Source organism: Grus americana, chromosome 8 (assembly GCF_028858705.1).
Source record: "Grus americana isolate bGruAme1 chromosome 8, bGruAme1.mat, whole genome shotgun sequence".
Classification (NCBI taxonomy): Eukaryota; Metazoa; Chordata; class Aves; order Gruiformes; family Gruidae; genus Grus; species Grus americana.
Window position 1 is genome coordinate 21,320,961 of NC_072859.1, and position 21,247 is coordinate 21,342,207.

Below are 21,247 nucleotides of genomic sequence, written 5' to 3' on the forward strand. Positions count from 1 at the left end.
AGAGAAAGAAAGACGGGAGGATGAATAACACAGACAAAAATGGAAAGGAAAAAAACCCAAGCCAACCTAAAGGCTCATCTTCTCGGATACGTAAGAAGTGACAGACAGAGGCATGACAGAACACTTCACCTGACACTGCCTGGTTATCAACATACTCTCTAGAAGTTACTCAGTTTTATTTTAATATCTCTTCAGTCAAAAGGCGAGTTGACATTTTTGACCTAAAAATAGCAGCTTTATATATCTTCTAAAAAATAAAAATATCTAACCCAAGATTACTATGGTGTACAATACAAGAAGAGCTTGCAGCAAGCACAGCGTAAGATTTCAACAGCCAGACATTTCACCCCAATGATTTCTGGTCATGAAAATAAAAACCAAATTCACTGTTACAGTATTATTTTATGACAGTGAGGTAAATATAATTTTTTTAGCTTTTTCACAGTGTCGTTATTTACTAACTAGAACACGTACACATACAGTCCGGCTGGCTGAGAGCAGAACGAAGGAAACCAAGCTCTTCCCAGCTGGCAATGACCTTCGTCCGTGACTCTGGACAAGGACCTCTTCTCCTGATCTACGTCGCAATTTTATCACATGATAAACTGGATGCTCTGTATTTCTGAGTAAATATTGTATTAATAAATACCCAGACATACATGTACTCAACCATACATACATTCTTGAGCAAACATTCATTTACTATAGTTCAACTTTTGTTATTATTTCATTTTCAAAAATATTTATAAAAACACAGTCTCTAAGAATAGCTAACGATAGCTAAAAATAAAAACATATCCAGCTAAATACTTTCAAATATTTAAATACACTACTAAATGTTGCATTCCTCTCTAGGAAGTTACTTATCTTGCAATGACCCCTAACAGCTCCAACTTCCAAACAGCAGGTACCAATTGCTTCAACATTCACAAAGCACCAATTTCTTAAAACCTGGACTTACACAAAAGTCTATTTCCCACTTTTCATTTTGAGCCCCATTCAATAAGCCATAATTTTTTTCATGTTGCTATTCTATCACAGGTACTGGGATATAACTCATTAAACTTGGGTTGAACAGGCTGTGGTATGGGAGGAAAAGTACCGCTACCCTTCCGCTAAGGACCAAAACATCAATAATTCAAGCTGATTGGGAAACCCTATTCAACAAGACGATTAATTTTTAAGAATGTGGTGGGGACAGTAACAAACATGGCAGAACAATTTTAAATTTTACAAGAATCATCAACAAAGCTTACAAATAGGTTTTCGAAATAAATAAATCTACATCTCTCCTTGTTCCAGATTAAAAAACCTGGACTCTAGGAGCCACAACTCTAGAATCCAACCAGCAAAAGTAGGAGCATCGCCAGCTACCCAGGTTGCTGCGCTGGGGTACTCTGCTGCTCCAAGTACGCACTAGAGTACTTTGTGCCATACACTGTGCTGCACCGCTTAAGGAGGTTTGTTGACACAACTCTGAGTTTTTTGATTTTAAAGCTATTCACTTGCAGGTTCCCCCTCTAGAAGTAAGAATTCTGTGAAAATGAATGCAGTGAGTGCACTGATTAAAAAAAAAAAAATAAAAAGAACAAGAAAAAAAGGGAAAAAAAAAGACCAACCTACCAAGCAAAAATTAAAAATGTAAAATACAGTTATATTCTAAGGTGGCTCCATTTCCTACATATTGACAAAACCGCACGGACTCCGGACACGCCATACTCGAGAGGCTCCCGCAAGCTTCCTTGGGTCCTGGCGCTGCTCACCTGCAGCCCCGGGCAGGGAGGGTGGTCGAAGCCTCCCCCAGCCCCGGCACACGCGTGTGCCCTTTCCGGGAAGAGAGATAAGCAAATCGGGTGTTTCCCATGGAGCACAGGATGAACCTTTCTGCTCATAAGTGCTCTTATGGTTTCCATAGTGAATGTCATTTACATGAAGGCATTATAAAGGTTCCCACATGAAAATGCATCTCTGGCATAATTACATTCTTTCAAGTTACTTTTCCTCCTACTTGCTGTAGTTCTTTGGTGAAAGGAAAATATTGACAAAAACAGGACATGAGAGGGACGTAAGATAACCACAGACTGAAAAACATGAAACCACCAAGCCATTTACAAGTCTTTTTTTTTTAAAACTTTAACTCTTACTGCTACTGGGCCGCCTGAGATCAACTACGTAGGGCAAAATACTCTTTTATTTATAGCCTAAGGGTTCTTCAATGTTTAAGAGGAAGGAGCATGTAAAGAAATACAGTATCTTTCTCAACCAGTCTGTACTTTGAAATGTCTTCATTAAAATGGAGATTTTGACTTTTTGACTGTGAATAACAGAAAAAGGACAAACCTGGTTTCCGAGGACCTTCATCTGCAGACAGCACACCCTACGCTCCCCTCTGTCATCTCACAACGATCGCACTTTTATACCACAGGCAATTTTTGACGGGGAAGGGCAGACGAGACTACCTCCGGTTCGTGATGATTAGCTAAATTAGTCCTAATTACACCTTTTGTTTTATTATGAAGCAACTGAAAGAATCTAGCCACGGATTTGGATGTGCAGCATGGAAGGACTCGCGCGCTCCCAGACCTGAGTGGCAGCCATGACAGAGACCACCACAGCCTGCAGCATGACGACAGCTACCTATCGAACATGTCGCCAGAGAGCTCCAAGTCACAAATCTACAGTAAAAAAGGTGCTATTTTATTCTTTTTTTTATGGAAACATCTTGTACACATCAGCATTCACAGTTTTTCACTAACACTGCAGTAAAAACACAACTTGTTCACTGCTCAGATGGACCTGAGTGAATTTTAGAGCACAATACCGGCAGCTACTCCTTTATCCCACTTGTAATAAAGCTCAGTCGGTTTAGAAGCAACTAATATTTCCTATACGTACAAGACCTGAACAGTTGTTCTTTTAGGTAACTTACATAACGGCTGTAATTAAGTGACTAAGGAGATATTAATCCTATCTCGCAACTGTGCAGGAGTCGTGAACACAGTTGTGCAAATTGCTTAACCACAGCACTGAAACACCAACAGTTTCCCACTGCCCCACGTATTTTTCATACATCCTTCCCAATTAGTTTTAATAGTCTGGTAATGCTGCAGCTTGATTTGGTGTATCAGTTATTATGTATCTATTTAAAATATAAACAAAAACTATTTACTATCTTCCAGCAGACCTACTATAAAATTTTCATTTATCTGACTTTCCTTCCATTAACATATAGGACTTCAGTAACTTTTTTTTAATATATAAAGTTATACTGAACAAAAATAATTGTTTTAAATAATTGTTTCAAATATTGAGTGATTTTCTGTGAAAAATACACAAGAACTGAGAAATTTATTCTTTACAGAATCTTAGCAATCTATCACATGCAAAAATCAGTCAAAGCTGGACTAAAAATTAAGCTAAATATAATTAGAACAGACCAAATTTTAAATTGGCCATTAATTAGATAAGTAATGGAAAGACGCTGATTTTGCTGTAAGTCAGTCACTAGGTTAGAATCTTTTTTTCTTTTAAAAAAAAAAAACAAACCAACAACACAAAACTAAGGGACTGTATGTTCAAGAGCAGGCTGAAACCAGTACTTTCTAATCATGCCACCGTCCAAACACTGCTGTAAATATCACTATAATCAGAAATAATATCATTAGGAGTGAAGATGTAGTAAAGATATATGAATTCTGTACAGATGACAGAAGTATAAGGAAGAATTTCATTCACAGGTATACTTCAAAGGTTATACTGGCTTTATGTGCTCTCTTCGGCAGATTTTTCAGTCATGAGCCAAGAACTGCTGATTACTTGCGTCCCATTTGCCAAATACAAAAGCTTTATTAGTCATAACAGCACTGCTGTTCCAAACAGACAAAGAGATATAAATAATAATAAAAAAGACGGGGGAAAAAAAAAGAGACTTATTCCTTCTTCAGGGTTAGATGTCTGTGGGCAGTTAAGTATGACAGCGTGGCTTCATTTTTAATTCACGCTACAAGTAAAATGACTACAGTGTGGATGTGTGCTTTGATTTATTGTTTGGCAAACAGAAGAATACTAATTTTAAGAAGCCATTCATTACGGGATTTGTACAAAAAGAAAAATGGTTAATCTTTACCTTACAGTTATATATATATTCCAAAAATGTTTCAGGAGAATGCACATAAGGCTAACAGTTTGATAAGAACATTGCTGCATATATTTTCCTCTTTCAAACACAGAAATTGTCTTCTAAAACATTAGAAAACTTCTTAAATGATAAATATGTGTAAAACAAATCCACTGTAACCTATTTTTGAATACTTTTAAAATAAATTATAAATAATTGTAATATTTAAAGCACTGATAAAAATGCTTTACCTCTTATTGAATTTTTATAGATTATTCACCCTTTTATTCTAAGTACTGGCTGCTGCTTAGTTAGGGTATACAAGCCAAGCACTGACCTCAACAATGCAGTCACAGTTCACGCTCTTAAATCGGTTGGAGCTCCACATTCATCAGGGGGTAACATTCGTCCTTTTGTTACTTACAGACAAAAGATACAATCGTTTTCCACAGTTCAAAATGAATGAAATGCGAAGCCAATCTAAGAACCTACAGGAGTTTTTCTAAAATAGAAAACGTTATTCTTTGGGTCATAATTCTTGTTCTGAACACAAGATAAAGACAAAGCTCCAGAATTTTCTTCTAGTTGTTTAAATACAAGATGTATGAGTTACTGATGACAGACAAAATCATACACTGCTATCATGATTATAAAAATAATGAAGTTCTGAATATTCATTGTTTAATGCAGTTTTGAAGCCCAAGTTATTTTCCAGTAATCCACCAGAAAACATTTAAACCTGTGTGCAATGTTACCTTCTACCAGCACATTTTCAGAAGTGGAATATTTCATGTCAAAAGAAACAGGTGCATCTTTCCTCTCGCTTCTGGTAATCAATAACGATGTAAAACAGATGGATACAGGATCTTTCTACATAAAGTCTTGTATATAGAATTAATCCAAAACATCCAGGAAATGTCATGTCTTACAAATTTAACTAATACTATCCATGCATGTGTACAATACATGGAACATGTATTGGAAAGTTCTTCTACAATATGAATTGCCAACTATACATTTTCTTAATTTGGAATGACCTAATTATCATTTTGTTACAGTAAATCGGGGGGGAAAAAAGGTACTTTGTTTAACGCTCATTATGCCAGTATTTGTTGAATTATACCTCAAGGTATCGTCTTAAAATGTGTGGCTATTTTGTCACACTTTGCCATTCAGACTGCTGTTCTACTCAATGCAGTTATTCATAAATGACTACATAACCTAATGTATTTTGTTCAATCAGTCCCCATAAGTGTTCTTTATTGATAAAACATAATTAATTTTATTAAATGTGACTGGTACATTGCTTCTGCCAAGTGAGTATTAATGTCTCACTTTTTTGTTTTTTAAAAAAACAGATGGAAAATTTTAAGAATTAAGGAACAGCTTGAATGTCACTTACATGAAAACTGTACAAGTATGACATCATTGTCACTTTTGTTGCTCATAGTAATTTAAAAAAGTATCTAAGTTACTTATCACCATGAAAACCTGGTGCTATTGAAACAGAAAACGTGTGCTACGCTATGGCTAAAGCAAAGTAATGTGATTTTATTCAAGTAGGCTCTTCCAACGTAGCAAGTAAATTACCATTGTTCTACCTTCAAAATACCAGGGTGTTAAAAAACGTATCTTAATCCCAGCTGTATTATCCTCACAACAGAATTAAAGTTACATACACGTCTTGATTTTCATGTTGTACGGCAATCTCCACTGAATGGAATTTCTGAAACATCCTTACCTCACCAGGAAAGAAAAAGACACACTGTGTAAAGAAAGATTACGTCCATTGCCTCCCCACAATTCCTCAACAAGATTAAATTAAGAAACCTCTCTTTCTTCATCATGACTAATACATCAGTATTTTCCCATGCAAAAAGGATGATGCAACTTTTCAACTCCTAGCACCTACCGAAATCTCTACGAAAGACATCATTTATATATTTTCTGTAAATCTTACCATTATAATCCTATTGGAGTGTAATTGCTGTGGCTAATATTCTTACCCTGTTATGAAAATGCTCAACATAAATGTGGCACTGAGTTGTTAAGATAATACATGATCATGCTGTGAGAGGGTAATACCTATACAATAGCCCTTGCCAATACCATAAATCTCTTTATTAGACAACAACCTATTACAGGAGATCTACTTAACTGTTTCCCTACTTAGAGGGCCATTTGGTGTTACAATAACAAGCTGACTTTTCACATTAGCAAGGATTAGCCAGTATAAATAATAAATCGACACCGAGTTGCTGCTCTTTTAGATATGGTAAATCTTTCCTAGTGTTTAAAAAGAGAATCCAAACTAAAACCCTAAGACCATGTTAGGCTGAACATATGTTAGGTTTAAAGTTCTGTTAAACTAACAAAAAAAAAAATCAACTCTCAAACCAATTTATGTGGCAGATTTATTACAGGAAAGCATGTTATGGAGAGCTGTTTCTGTTTTATGGAATGTGCATGTATACTGCTTTATTTCCTAACAGCATCATAGCAAATCATCTTTAAATTTACTGAAATATTTTGAAGTAAAATGATTGCCATCATTTTTTCCAGAGATAAATAGTGCAGAATTCATCTAAGTACCATCTATTATGCTTCTTGCTCAGCAAGCAAATCTGTATTATAAATGAATTACTTTCTACTCTGAAGTCTTAACTTTTTGAAGGATCATACACTTTCATGATCCAGATAACTGTAATACAAATTATAAAACCTGCCATACACCAGATCATTTCTTTCATTGTGTTAGATTAAAGAAAATCACTATTTAAAGTATTTCTGATTGTTCAAGCTACTTGTAAAGTTACAATTTACAAATAAACTTAGGTTATGATATTCCTTGCTCTTTGTTGACAATAATTTTCTAAAGCTTAAGACAGCAATCCTTAACACTGTTTGTCTGCTTTAGTCCGACTGTATGAATTCATCAATTATACCTGGACGAAACTCATTCACCTTTTTATATTTTATAATAGAGAAAAAGCAAAATTAAGAGTTAGCCTTGCATCTGCAATCACCTTGATTATGATTCATAACACTGCTTGCATAAATAGAAAAGACTTACCTATTGCTTTTTGGCTAGCACACTACACTGCACGAGATGCACCGAAGACCTGCAAGTACTGTGCTGTCTCTCTCGTGCTGACATGACATTTTTAGAATCACAGAAGACAGTTTATGCAACAAAAATCTGCTTCCCGTCATACAGTGCACCAAAATCATCCTCTGGCACCTTGACATGCAAGAACCGTTTTCCTCAGTTTCTTTTTAAACTTTCAATAAAAAGGCACTCCTTTGAAACATGAAATATTTCAAAAGTCAGCTTTTGCTTACTGGCGTTTTAAAAATTTTGCCCATTGTTATTTACTGTTACTGACGGACCGTCTTTTTAAAAGCTATCTTGCAGAGCCTGTCTGCTGTGCATAACAGAGAAGGCACTGTGAAATGAAATTGTACTTACTGGAAACAATTCAGTCCTGAATGCCTTGATTACTCTGATTATCTCATATACAAGCTCCCTCTGCAGGTAATAGGAAGAATGAGCAAAAATATGTGAAAAATGTGGGTAACAGCCAGCATAGGAACCCAAATAAACAGTCATCATTTTAAAGAAACTCCCCCAGAAATCCTTCTCCAATGTTATCTGACATAAGGAGTTAACATGGAAAACATTATTCTTTTTTCCAGCTGTGTCTCCTCTTGTCCCCTCAGAAAAGTTAAACATTCAGCTTTAGTCTTTTATGTATCAACATACACAGATTTCTATTTCAAAGTCACCTAAATACTTTCAGGGCAGGAAAGAAAGAAAGAAAAAAAGAAAAAAAAAAAGAAAAAAATTGCTCTGCTTACCCAGAACCAAACAGAAACAAAACCCCACCCCAAACAAGAAAACAAAATCATCCTATCTGATGCATCTCCCTAACCCCAAAACAAACGAGCAGCAGGATCCCTCATTCTACTTACTACTGCAAGATAAAACCCAATGCCACTTTTGGACACAATTACACATGCACTCCACCAAAGTTTAAAAAGCAATTGAACTGAAAAAGAAAAAAATTTCTATCAATTTATATAAAATTATGAAGTAACAACATAGTTTTCATCCAGTTGGAGGTAAACTGCTTTCCTTCCAAAAGACATTACCCTTACCTTGAAATGTCTTAAATTTGTTCGCCATAATAACATGAGCTTTCTAGGTAAAAATCCCTTCAACACAAACAAGAAAAAGTTTCAATGAATGAAGCCATAAATATTAAGCAAGTATCAAAATTAAGCCTTTATCCTATCTAAACTTCAGCACACACTCAAAAAACTGGAAAACCATCAGGCTACATTAATTTTTCCTCTAACATGGAAAGAAGGAAAGTATGCCTGTGGTTTTGTTTATCTTACGGAGCCAAATCCCATTTTCTTTACTTCTGCAAGTAGTGCTATTAGACTCATGAAGAATACTCATAAAATAAATGCATATGCATAGGGCATAAAGTCACATATGCCCTGTGTGATTGTAATTTTCATTGGTAAAATAAACTACAAGTATAACCTTTCAAGGTTTCAATGTCAGCTTTAAAAAGAAATAAATAGTGGAAATACACTCATGATATTCTAGTATGGTTACAGCCATTACATGGGACAAATGTAGGACAAATTTGGGGTGTTCACTTCAAGATGATGAGACTGCTGCATACAGAGCTCTTCTGGGCTGCTGGAATATCTTTAATAATTGGATCCAAAACCAGTTATTATCGGATACTATTATACACCTTCTCAAATGAGGAAGTACAGAAAGCAGGAAAAAAAAAAAAGTAATATTTTGGAGAGATGATGCTCTATTCAAACACCGGGTAAGATTATTGCCTGAAGGGCAAAAGGATTTCTTCTCACTTTCAAATCATGTCAGCCTGCAACTCCCCTCCCTCCCTAACGCATCTCCCAGCCTCAGCCCATTTTCCTGGCACAGCAGCTCAGCCAGGAATACACTTCAACTGCGGAGGCACCTTCTCTCCTTTAAGCACTTTATACTGATTTACACAAAAATCAGCCTCACCAATTGACAGTCTGCATTTAAGAAATACCTAGACTGAAGTATATCAAAGCTGCAAGAGTCATTGCCCTTCAATATTTAAATGACAAAATTACCAACAAAATAGTTATGAATTGGTCTTCTGGAGAACATTCACTTTGTTCAAACCAAAGATATAATCATTATTCATTCTGAGAAAGCAAAAGCAAAGTTTTCCAAATTGGTCACTTCATGTAGAAAAAGTCTAAATTAAGCTCAGAAGAATGAAAAAAAGGATGCCTGGATCAGATGAAAAGAATTCTCCCTACCATCAACACAGGCATCAGAAATTTCCCAGAGAAATGCAGAGTCAACAGCAGAACTTCTTCTCAGGAATCTTTTCTTAAAATGTCACTTTATTTAGAAGCGATGCTGCCTAATGCGAGGGCACGGTTTCTGAACGCTGTTCACACCGGTGTAGACTGCTATGCCGTAAAAAGTGACAAATATGATACTGTAAGAGAATATATAGAAAGGTGATCTGAAGTCTCCTTCTGGCATGTGATCCCTCTCCACCACTGCGGCACTAATTTCAGAGTAAGGCTCGCTCTCTATTTTCACCAGATCCCATCAACAACAAAGGAAGTATGATAGTCAGAAACAAGGTCGGTCATCCCCTCCCCAGCTGCCAGAAACAATTTTTAACAGGAATCGGCATCAGATTATTCTGTCATCTAGATTCAGAGCAATAATCAGTTTGAGGTGTCGACTGATAGGAAAATACCAACAGAGGGCACAAAGGAAAGCAGCAGCCTACCCTAAATGAGAGATTTGGGATTTTATCACGTCCAGAGGCAACTAAACAAACAGAAGTAGGCTAATTCTTAAAGCACAATTCTCCAGTGATAAATTGTTTTGCTGCTACTTTGCTGATATTATCCATTTTTTCAACAGTTGCAGATGCAAATCTAATTGTGCATCAAGGAGACACACCTCTCTAGCAGCGGTGCATGAGGAGTGCTCAGCTGCTCCCTACAGCGTCGCCACCACGGAAAGCTGCAAAAAGCCCAAGAAATACGAAAATTTCCTTCTTTGCCGATCTTCTTTACCATAAAAGATATGAACACTCCCAACACCTAATCTATGCATCAAGGCATCCCTAATTTAAGAATTAACGTATTAAACACACTTTTATTTGTACAGTATCAGAATGCAGGATCTTAAATAGCAGTCTTCATTCCTGTTATTTCATTCCAGCTTTTGTAGCTCACTGTGGCCAAGTAATGCATCATTAAAATATAAACGTAGTTTAAAAAATTCAGACACATTGATCAGTGTCAAGTCAATCTGCACTGCGTTTCAAAAACTGTTCCACTTTTTCCTTACATTGCCGCCTGGGCAAAAGGAAGTATCTTTCTTGGGTGGTAAACACATTGTAAAACACCGTTAGAGCAAAAAGACAGTCGTTTCAGAGTTACTTAGTACACCAAGGGACAAACCAGGCAGACCTAGACTCTACCATATATGCATGAGGAAATGGCATAAGATAAATCTCCTATGACAAAAAAGTGCATTACGTTAAAAGGAAAATATTCTTAATCCTGCATCTAAGTAAGAAACCTAAGTAGCTTCTTATTAGCTCTAACTAGATTTTCTCTGAAGCTAGCTACTTTCACTACTTAAATACAGACACTGATACTTAAATCTTTTTGTGTAAATGTTAGTGTTTATAATGCGCTCCTAAGAGATTAAGATTAGAAAAAAAAAATAACCACACAACCAAGACAGGCCCTATTTTTCTCAACCCACGATCACTTGTCAAGCCATGATTAATGCTGTGCTCTGTAGAGGGAGACATTACATCTAGGCTACAACAGACCTAAATTTTACCCTACGGCAGAAGTCTGATTTAAACATCTCTATTCAAAGTGACATTTGTCCTCTCTTTTCAACCAGTTTCCTCTGAAATTCCAGTAAACTGACTTTGTGACCTACAAATGGTCCATTGATTCTAACTTGTCGTGTTGCCTGTCCTTGTAGCAAAGTTAGTTTTGGTGACTGAATGAAGCAAGATGTTATGCATTCAAGAAAAATACAGGAGCAGAGTCCATTAGGTGCTCTATTAAATGCTCGGTTGGATAACAGAGACGAGAATTTACGGCTATAAGGATCCCGGCTTACACAGAAGAGCTAAAGATAAATACTGAGGTCAACATTAAAAATCAGAAAATATTTTTATATTCAGAAGTAACAATGGCCTTCATATTCTGAGGTGATGAGCAAAGATATTTTTTTTTTGTGTTACAGACAAGAACATGGGCATCGTCAGAGCCACCCTGAAAAGTAATTACATTTTATCTCTTGCCTTTCACTCTGAAATGTCTGCTAAGGTATTTACATTTGTCTGTTACAAGAACAACAAGCTAGACAGGAGAAAAAACTAGTTGTGATCACTTATCTCAAGTAAATACTATTTCTCCAGTGAATGGTATTATTCCATCTATTTTATAAAGTTATTGTTAGATCCTCCGATTTATCTGTAACTGCTATTGTAGGAATAAAAATAAGACATGCTTATACCTTATGAAGAAATAGCCAAATAGCAGACCTGTAGAACATGTAGAACAGTCAATATCCTTCTTACTGAACATGAAAAATGGCAACATTTGATAATATTAGGCAATTTAGACAGTGCTGGCAAGTTCCTACTAGCCAAGGTAATCTTATTTCTGGTGCTTTTCAGGGTAAATTGATTTTTTTTCCCTCCTCTTAGCTGCTCTGATAATTGAACAAATTTATACAAGTGTGATGGGATTTTACTTAGCAGACAACGCACAAAACACTCCCCAAACATGAAGTACCTTACTCATAAAAACGAATTTTTGTTGTAATTAAGCAAACTGTATTTAAGCTTGCTTTGTGCCAGGATAACAATCAATGGCATTTTGTTGGAGACTGCACTCTACCTGCAGGTGTTAGGCACTGTGCTTGCTTCAGTCAGGCTGCAATGTTGTTGTTTATTATGCCTTTCTAAATAATTTGGGGAAATAGCAGGCTACAGTAAGTCGAATCATTACAGTGCCTTATGAAAATCAAAAAGAAAGAAATCAGGACAAATGCAGATGACATATTCTTCTAAAACCCATAAAATACTCCATTTAAGCCATAACCTGGATGCTACGATTCCACATTTGAAGGCTTGGCTTTTTCCTAAGGAATCCATCCCTGGTTAACTATCAGTTTGCATCTAGAGAACACTGTAAGACCTTACCATTCATTAAGCAAGTGTATTTCTTTAACTAAATTGCTTATAGTAAGCAACACAATCTTCACAGCCTATGCTGCAGAAACACATCTTGTACATTACAGGCTGAAAAAAAATCAGGAACTCAAGAAAAATTTCTATCGAAAAGGGTTTTAAGCCTGTCATCTTTCACCTTTTAAATGAAGAATGTTAAAAAGAATCATATTTGTTAAATAAAGACTGGAAGTATTTTCTCAACCAGGTATATATTCACATTAAATCGCAAGCTACCAATATTCCAACAGAGCCACCTACTACCTTTATTTTAAGAACTGTTGGAAATAAAATGCAGCTATCTTTGAAAACTATTTAAATATTAAACACTGTCATTAAGAGTACTGAGAATGGCCTTAAAAATGCTTTTTGTTTTTCCAGTTTTCTTGATATCCAATTACAACCGTGATGGTTTAAATCTTTGACTTGTTTCAAACTGAGGGTTTTAAAAAAATAACAGACAGCTTTTAAGTTTAAAAGCTGCACATAAATACTTAAAAAGGTGAATTTCTTGCAATTTCAGATCGCTTTTGTACACCACAAACATCAACCCTAAATAAATGCTTCGACAGAGTCTGTTTAACATGACATCTCCAAGTAACACGTCTGACTATAAATTTCACTACCCTGTGCTCCAAAGTATATTGCTTTATAAATGACTGCTTGTCTACCTATGCATGAATATGATTTCAATAATACACCAGACGTAGTTTAACTTCTCCTGCAGTTCACCAGGTAAAATCACTAATCGTTACTTCCAGTTCTTGTATTATCAGTCATCCATGGATATTCCTCAGTGGAAATGCAGAGGAGACATAAAGCATTTTTTTGATATAAAATATCTCCAAGTGGTTATTGGTAGGTTTTCCTTCATTATTATTATTAGGCATGGTGCTCTCCTCAGCAAGAGCCGTACTAGAAGTTAACGGTATTTTCTTACGTGTATGTCAACATCTTAGGTGGACACATGATGAGCAAAAGCTTGGAAATACATAAACTTTTTAAACCAAATGTCAGTAAAAACTTATGATTATGTTTCTACCCTCTCTAAATAGTAAACAGTTATATTGGATGGATAAATATTATTATTTATATGAATTTCTGATACACTATATAGAAATGTATTGTAAACGTAACTTTGGTAAATATTTTGCCTAACTAGAGACTTCTCTTTCCAACATCCTTAATTGAAAATTATGGATCTTTCTAAAAAGCTGTCAATCAAGACTGCAGCATTTTTTTCATCATAACTATTTCCATTTAAAAAATATGTTAATCAAAATGTCATGTCTACATATTGCATTTGCAGAAATAAAAATAATCATATTATTACATATTATTAACCGTAAAGATGACAAACTCCTAGGACTATACTACCTTGCTTATTTAAATTTTAATCAGGTGCTTCCTTACTAGAGACTAGAATTCCTGAGTAACCCCTTTTCCTCACTTTACGCATTAAAAGCAGTAAGAGATAAATAAAACATTGAGAAAGCTTCTGAAGTGATCAAGTAAGAACTAACTAAGCAAACTTTGGTTTTTTTAAAGCTCTCCTCTTGCTCATTTTAAGAAGGGAAACACCCAGAAGCCTGGTGTTAATGTCTCTGCTGATTGTGAAAATTGCAGCAATAAAAACTCCAACTGCTTGTCTTAAATTAAGACTTGCAAGACTACATGTGAGATCTGTATCTTTACATTAGTTTTTATAACATTTGAAAGTTTGGTTGCCTGCTTTGATGTTGGTCTATTAATGAGCAGGGGAGCCAAAAGCCAGAAAAAAAAATGTTTACTGGAAATTCTCAAGTCAAAACCTGAAGTAATTGGTTTGTTCTACCCCACATGATTCAATATCCTGATTCCCCCAACTACCAGCTCCCTGAGCTATCTGAACGTCTATGCTTTTTTGCTGTTGCCAACACATAGTAACCCACAGTGATTGAAAATGGCAGCTGAAGTGCTGCTGCAGCACATTAATTTTTCTGTAAGTGGTCCAATTTTGTCATCTCAATGTTGAAAATCTTCTTTCCGCTACATTTTTTTTTACCTTTAGAGATTTGTCGAATTTGGGGTTGCCATCATATAAACCGAAGTGCAACATTTTGAAGACAATTTTTAGATTATCTCTAATAGCTGAAAGGATAATGCGCTTTCTTTATAGCACTCTGCATTCAAAGCAGACTAGTTAACAGCAACTTAAGTGTGATAATGGCAATTACATCAATATGTTCCTTTTATACCACCAAAAGGTACTACTTCAGACAGCTGAAGACATTAGGTAAATAAACTGCTGAAAATTACCTGAAAGTAATGACACGCAATTTTAGGACCACTAAACACATTTATTTACAAAACGCCCAAATGGTCGAGTCCATTTAAGAATAACAGAAATCTATATGAATTATTTAATTAACTGCAGGGTTTTTGCCAAGACATACCATATATACTCAGTTCCTTCATTTAATGAAAGGAAATTGAAGCATGAGTGAAGACATCCTACTCTAAAGGCACATCACTTTCATGGCTTAAAAAGAGACACCCCCCCAAACCATCAAATGGAGAACCAGAAGAAAGAAAAAAAAAGAAACAAACAAACAAACAAAACCCCAGACCAAATGCTACATACCAAGCACTTAAACCAACTTTTTAAAACCACAAAATGTATGTTTTAATATCCGTATCATTCAAGTAAAAGGTCTGAAAGGAAGGAACAGGCAAGGAAGGCATAGGAAGTTCTTTTTTTGCCAGAGATACAAGCCAGAATACAAGTCCCCAAGAAACATCTGGTCCCTGGAAAAAGTCCCAACTTATTGACAGATAACTGGACTTTTGGTTGGCTTTTGGTTTGCCAGATTATGAATATTGATTTGCAAAGATAATAAAGGGGTAGGCCGGGCCACATCCTCTTTCAGACTCAAGGAAATAGTAACAAAAGGATAAAAAACTATAAATATGTAGTCATGTGAAACAACTTACAAAGCGATAAATGTTCTACACTGCCACCAAAACAGCACTCCTGCCATGCCTGGTTTCAAATTATTTATTGTAGGGTGCTACTAACCGCAAATTAGGCTATCTTAGTAAACACAGTATCAGTGATTAAATGAGATTAGAAGAATAACTGATTTTCACTTTTCCTAAAACAAAAAAAGAAATGGAAGCATATGGCCGGTGGTGATCAAAACTTCTTTTAAAACTCTCCATAAAAATATCCATTATTCCAGCCTACCCACCCATTAAGGAGGGAAGCATATTTGTTTCAAAGGTCTGGAATCGAGAGGTCTTTTATGACAAGATTTCATTTGTTTTCTGAAGTAATTAGAAGGTCGTTCCCATTCAGTCCCCGCACGCAGTAACGTGTAGGCCATACCCAGAGCATGAGTGCGGCAGAAAGGGCTTTCTAAATCCCCCTAACAGAGAGGAGACATCAGAAACCACGCAACAGTGCCTGTCATAAAAGGTCACTTTTTTTTTTTTTTTTTCTCCTCGGAACAAACCATTAATCAATAGAGTGTAATTGTCCGAGCGCTCGCAAGGGCTCTGCAGCGAAGGGACCTTGTTTTTCACTCGCATAATTGCAGAACAGCAAAAGTTCAGGAACATCACCCAAATCCACCTCCCCATTTTACCCCTTTACAATTCCCACTGCCCTTTGGGCCTCTGCTTGGAAGCAAATGGAAGACAAGCTGAAGTTTTCTCAATTGAGCCGGAGCTAAGAAACCTTTGATATGCTAATACCCTCCTTCAAACGGTAAGAATTCACACTTGCATTAATTCAAACAATTTGTGCAGAATGATGCGAAATGGCACCTCTTTTCGTGGCAAGCAACAAAAGGAGGGAGCCGGAGCGTCTGAGGAAACCAAACAGCAGAACATTGGTTCTGCAGGACTCCTTCCGTCGCGCACAGGGGCATTTCTATGCAAAAGAAAACACACCTGAGCACCAGCAGATCTCTCAACTTTATGACAAAACACGTTCAAACCCCAGCAGGGCTAGCGCAGACTAACAAGAAGATGTTATTTTTAGAGCCAGACACAGCAACGGTGCCTCATGACACACTGTTTTCTGTCTCCAGATGGCCCCAGATTTCTACATGTGAAAATAAATAGAAATAATAAAAAAAAAGAAGTTGTTCTCACTCCACAGCCGACAAAGGGTAATTTATTCCTCTTCCCAAGCCACCTCCCCCCAACCCCGCACGGGCTGGCGGACGAACGCTCGGTCGAGTTACGAAAATAAACCCGCAACAGGTAATTATTTACTGAACGGATGCAACTTTCCCCGCTGCGCGATGCGCGCCGCGGAGAGCCGAGCCGCGGCGGGGCCTGCTCCGCGGGCGGACCCCCGGCCCCAGAGTGCCCGCGGCAGGGCGGCCGCCCGGCGGCGGGCGGGGGCTGCGGGGACCCGCCGCGGCTGCCGCAGGCCCCTCCGCAGGGCTGGGGGGGGGGGGGGAATGGAGGGAGAAGGCGGTCAGGCGGCCTGCGGGGCGGGGGGCGGAGGGTGTCCGGCTCCGCGCCCGCGGAGACCGGCCGTGCGGGTCGGCGGCCGCGCCGCCGCGCTGCTCGCGCCCGACGGCCGCGGCCTCACAGAGGGGCACGTTCCTCCGGCGGCGGCGGGCTGGGGCAGGCGGGGTAGCGGCCCCCGCGGCAGCGCTGGGGGGTCGGGGGGGGGGGGGGGGGCAGCGGCCTCGGGCACCGGCAGGCGAGGCAGACCCTAAAGTGTCTCCCCGCCGGCGGCTCGGTGGGGACGGCCAGAAACGGGGAGCAGGCGCCGAAAGAAACGAGCGGCGAGGCTGCAGCGCGGGGCTCCGCTTACCTCTATCTGGGAGCCGAAGGCGGGCCGGGATCTCTCGCCCGGCGGGACCCGCGAACCGGATCACCCCGCCGAGCGCAGGGCTGCGGGAGAGCGCGGTGGAGTTAGTCCCGGGGCTCCGGCGGCGGAGCGGGGAGCGGGCGGGCTGGCAGGCGAGCGCTGGGCTCGGGCGGGGAGCGGGAGGCAGCTGGCTCTGCGGCTCGGCGGGCTGGGGCAGCGCAGAGCAGAAGGCGGCTTCTCCTCCAAGCAGCCAGCCGGGAGGCTTTTCTGGGGCTAAGTCAACATTTTCCTGCAGTTTCCGACACTCCGCTCCGCACGAAACGTACGATACAGCCAGGCTCCCGCACGCACGCACAAAAAAAAAATTAAATTAAATTAAAAAATAAAAAACGAAATGGAACTGACGACGGGCGCAGCGCGCAGTGTGTGTGCCCAGCCTTTGGAGTCCTTTCTGTGCAACGATCAGGAGACGGGAAGCCGAGGCGATGCCAGCAGCAGGAGTAGCGGGGAACAACTCGAAAATGTTACAAAGGACCCCCTCCCTCCTCTGTGTCTCTGTCGCTCGCACCGACCGGATTTACATCTCCCGGGATGACATTCTGGCCTCTGGCGGGGTGCGGGTCCGGCCCCTCCTCGGATTTTCTCCTCTTCCTCCCGGTGCTGCTGCCCCGCCAGCGACTGGAGACCGAGCGCCGGGCGCGGAGCTAGTAACGCGCGCAGCAATAGCAAAAACGCAATACATACACACCAAAAAAAAAAAAAAAATCCCAATGAATTGTATCGCAGCCTCCCTTTTGCTCATGCACCTCTCCGTGTGTGACTGGGGATTGCGAAGTCCTGACACAGACTCTCCGCCGGCTCTGAACTGGAGTCACCTCCAGCCTCCTCCCCCTCCAATCTCCACCCCCTCTCCCTCCGCTCCCCACCCCTGGGCTCAGCTAATCATATAAACATATTATCACGTAGAGCAGCACCGGCGAAGGACAAAAATCTCTCCATTCCTGCCTTTTTTTTCTCCCCCTTCCCCCCTTTATTCCAGCTGGGGGGGGTGGCGGGTGTGAAGGCTAATAACAACCGCCCGGCCGCTCGGCACCGAAGGCCGAGCAGCTCGGCTGCGCGCCAGCGCTGCCCGCTCCCCACCCCATCGCCGCGGCTGCAGAGGGGCGCGCACCCCCGCGGAGCCGCCCGCCCGCCGCTGCGGAGCCGCCGGGCGCCCCTGCCCGGCGCCTCGGGCCCCCTCGTTCCCCGGTCCTGGGGCCTCGGGCCTGCCGCCGCCCCCTCTCCCTTCCCCGGCGGCTGCTGGCGCGCTGCAGGCCGGCAGGCGTCTCCGCGGCACTTTCTCCTTGGCCGTATCCTCCAGCGCGACCGCGACCGCGCACCGAACTTGTGCGGCGGGCCCCGCTGAGGTGCTGCGCGGAGCGGGGCTGCCCGGGCCGGGCCAACTCACTGCACCACGGTGTGTGCTACCCCCCCCCCCCCCGCACCCAAAAATAATTCACCAGGCTGGGCGACTAGCGGGCGAGAGCAGGCGGAGGGGCGGGAGAAAGGGAGATCTCAGCTCCCCGATGCTTTCGCGGCTCTTGTGGCCCTTTCCCTTCGTTTCCTCGCACTGAAATTGCCCGGCTCCTGCCCGCCGAGCGCGGTTCCTTGCGCCGCTGCGCCCGCACCAGCCGTCAGGGCCGGCGCTCCGAAGCACAGCGATGCGTTAGGGAAAACGTGTCAGGACAGGGTAAACAGCGCTTGGAAACGATTTAAAGGATACTAAGTTGACTCATTCCCGTGCTCAGATACAGAACGCGGTCTAGTAGAGCTGTTGCGTTCTTTCCAAAAACCTGCTCTTAGAAACCAGGGTTTGGGTTGTCGGTAGGGTCGGGGTTTTTTTTTTTCCTCTGTATTGACGCAAGATACCGAGGATCCGCTCTGACCTTTCAGGACGTGCAACATGAACAATTTCCAGCTCTCAAGGTCAGGGAGAAGCAGCTGGGCGTTAGCAAGGGCTCGTTTCTGCCAGGGGCGCGGCGTGGCCAGGCCCCGGGGGGGACGCGGGGCCCGCGGGGGGCCAGGGCCGCTGGGAGCGCCCGTGTGCGCTGCCCGTGTGCGCTGCCCGCCCGCTCCGCGCTCCGCGAAGGCTGCGCTGGGGGAGCGCCGGGCTGCGGTGGCCACGGGGAGAAGCGGAGGTAAAGCCACACATCAACGCAGCGCAGACCTGTCCTGATAACGCCCCTCTCCCCGTTTCTTGAGGGTTTTTTTTTACCCATTCCCCTCCTTTTCTAGCTACAGCACTGAAATGAAATCCTCCCTCCACCCACAGAATCGCGTGCGCAAGACAGGACCACTCGGGGCTCCATCAACTTTTCTAGGTCCAAAGCGTATTGACAATTCAGCTTAAAACACCCACACCCCACCAGGAAATCGGGATTATTACCTTTGTTGATGGCAATGATTTATTTTTTAACTTCATTATTTTGACTTCGCTGCATATCTGTGCAATTGGTGTTCCTCTTCAGGAAATCGTAACGTGTGTCAAGAGAAACATCACGTTTAAAAGGAAACTGGATCTTTAAGACCTTGCAACATGTGAGGTAGTAAGAATGATAAAGCTGGTCCGAGGCTCTTCAAAACCACATTAAACTTTCAACAGTGCTAGCAATAATCCCGGGGATTAGTATCTAAAAATCACTGAAATATGGGCACGCCATAGCCACGCCGGCCTTCCTCAGCTCCCAGTACCTGTTGAGGGGACTGGGAAGTGGAAGAGCAATCCCAGGTCTATAGGACCAAAGGAGTAGTTCTGCCACAGTGAGCAGTGCATCTTCCTGGGGCCAGTTTTAACTGGGTTAAATCTGCAAACTGCCTCAAAACCAAACTCAGCATGGGAGGACAGGAGATCGTGTGACTGCGTGATAGTTTTGTACCTCCTATATATAGCTAAAAGTTAAAAGTATGGGTTACCGTGAGAGAAAAATGTAGCAAAAGAGCAGGTTCTCTATTTTTTCCCCAGTTTTTAAGTCCTTTGTGTCCCTAATATAGCCAACAGCCCTTTCTTGCTGAAAATATCCTTATAAATGTCTGTATAAACCCTAAATAATCCCTTATGCATTTCTAATGGAATTAAATCACACAGGCATTTTAATGTATTTTATTAGAAACTGATTTTCATTGAAAGGGCTGGATGCATCTGTTACGGAAACATGCTTAAAAAGAAGGTCATACAAATGTAAAGATACACATATTGATTGGCTATCTTTTTACCAGAGTTTTAAAACATGTCATTAACAAATACTACTTTTTTTTTCTTTCTCCTCAAATAAATGTGATTGCAGATAAGCAGCGATGGCCAGAAAACAGTCGAGAATATAAGAATTATGTGGGCTTGGTGGTTTTCCTTTGATAGGACGTGAGAGAGAAAAATTCTTCTATTTGGAGCAAAAATTCTGTTGGTTTCTGTAAATTTTTTTAACCCATAAAAAGATTGAAAAGAACTGCAGAACTAAGGCCTTGTGTTAATATTTGCTGAAGTCGAAGTGAATTCACCTACGTGGATTCAACTGCAGGACTGAAATTTATTTTCCCCCTTTTCATCAAAAGCTTCTGGAATCGTATTTCTTTCTACATGCAGAAATGGAATTTTACAACTGTAGTTGTAAAACTGAGTTTTAAACAATTGGTGAAAATGCAGACAGAGACCTTTCGTCATTTGTTTCGAAAACACGTGCTTCCATTAATTCTCATTAAATCTGGATTAAGATATAAGAATACCTGGCAGAGGTGTATATTGTTTTGGCAAGTAAAATATTATTATTCAAGCGATTAATTGTACTTCACATGTATCAGCATCTGTTTCTTTAAAACAGGAAAATTGTATACACATATGCCTATGGCATACTTGAATCTGATCCTATAGCTTTTACTCAGCCACAATTATTGCCAGATTTGAATATTCATATATAAGAAGGAATTGTAAGAAACCAAGTTTCTTTTCACCATTAAAACTGCCTACTATTTGCTTTT

General features: G+C 40.5%; 1 protein-coding gene across 19 annotated transcripts in view; it reads right to left on the reverse strand.

The window, feature by feature from the left end:
• The window catches only part of ADGRL2 (adhesion G protein-coupled receptor L2), a 163,549-nt gene extending 144,615 nt beyond the window's left edge, over positions 1-18,934 (reverse strand). For 7 of the 19 annotated variants that reach the window (XM_054833282.1, XM_054833296.1, XM_054833284.1 and 4 more), the window contains exon 1: positions 17,240-18,116. The gene's annotated coding sequence lies outside the window, so the exon portion shown is untranslated. Of the gene's footprint in view, positions 1-17,239; positions 18,119-18,735 lie in introns of those variants that run through there. The other 12 variants (XM_054833280.1, XM_054833279.1, XM_054833294.1 and 9 more) reach the window with 5 other exon arrangements.
• Positions 18,935-21,247: the final 2,313 nt, after the last annotated feature.